Genomic DNA, 1,735 nt, shown 5'->3' on the forward strand with positions numbered 1-1,735 from the left:
GTAAATGCTACTAGTTTTGAAGAGTTGATATGTCGTGCGAAAAAGGGCATACATATTTGCTAATTTCTATCACCACTTATAGATTTATTTTTATTTTTATTTTTTGTTGAAGAATCCACTTTGTAGATTTTGAATTTTTGACCCCTTGTAGATGTTGACCTGTTAGAGATATATAGCCGTATTGCTTGATCCAAAATAGAAATAAAAGTAAAAGAAACAGACCAAGCCTATATATGTTTGCTATCCTATTCTCCTTTGTTTTCTATTTTAAATTTTGTTGATGCACAGTTTTCCAAGTGATGACGTGACACGCCTGCCGAGCTTAAGTTGACCGACACGCAAAATATTTGACTTTGCTTTGACCACATGACTTGTATTTATAGGCAGGGAGAGGATTTGATTTCCCATGTATTCAGGAATCTTATCCTTTAATATCAGCTGAACAAACATTTGAATGAAAGATCATGTTTGTTAGTTGTTCCACTATTTCAGCGATTTGTAATCTGTTTAGGCCATATCAACTTAAAGCGTTTGAATAGGACTTGATCGCCTTTGTGATCAATTATCATATCTTCGTGGATATGTGCAAGATATATTCTGGTTGTAAGAAATTTGATAATAAGATTACTCAAATATCGAAAATAACATCTTTCAGGATATCGAAGTTACTCCTTTTACCGAGACTTACAAATCCTGAGTTATTCTCGGACTTTATGGTCTCGGCTAGAGGTTGCTTCAAATTCGTGGTCTCGGATCATATGAGTAGGTCTTGTCTCGGACTGTGTGAGTAGGTCTCATCTCGGACTGTGTGAGTAGGTCTCGTCTCGGATCACATCAGTAGGTCTCGGATTTGGGCCTTCCATAAACAGATCTCAGATTTGGGCCCCTTCTGGCTGGGCCTAAGGACTGCTCAATAAATAGTAGGCCAGTTCATGACCCAACAAATTTGAATTTCTTTTTCTTCTCAAATTCATTAATAAATAATTCAAAACACATACATTTTTTTATTAAAAAATTTCACTCATTCTTATAAAAGTATTTTGACAAAATACATATTTAACTTTTACAAAAACATGAACCAACTTACCATTCAAAAAAAAAAAAAAAAAAATGTAAAATGGTCATACGCCACCCTTAGTGGAGGAGAGGCGGCTACGTGCATGGGCTAGCTCTCTATCTAACCGTATGGCTACTACAATAAATCTATGTGGTTGCCGGTTATCCATTTCATCAATTTAGGGTGGCCACACACCCAGTACTCTTATTATTATTCATTTTAACATTTTATTTTATAAGTAAATAATGAGCTACACATATGTTTGTATTTTCTCAAACTAAGTAGGTATAATAAAAAGTAAAAAAAAATAAAAAATAAAAAGTTTTTTTTTTCAAATGTAAATTCTACTAACGAATATTTCTTACTTCTATGTCATGTCAAAACACTTTTAATATTTCTTAAAAAAAACATATAATACTAATTGAAATACAATAATAAATATGAGTAATATTACACATATTCCCACTCAAACTTCAGCACTCTCATTCTCATACTCACTGCTTTTAAAAATATCATTGAATTAAAATTCAATAATAAATAATTCTTAATTCTTGTAGTCTTAAAAGCCAGGTCATTAAATTTAAGAGTGAGAGTGTTTATACTATGTAGCATTAATTACTCAATAAATATAGGCCCAAGTTTTGTAGCAACGGAAAATATTAGTTGTATTAGCTTCCA

Source organism: Corylus avellana, chromosome ca2 (assembly GCF_901000735.1).
Source record: "Corylus avellana chromosome ca2, CavTom2PMs-1.0".
In the NCBI taxonomy this organism is placed as follows: domain Eukaryota; kingdom Viridiplantae; phylum Streptophyta; class Magnoliopsida; order Fagales; family Betulaceae; genus Corylus; species Corylus avellana.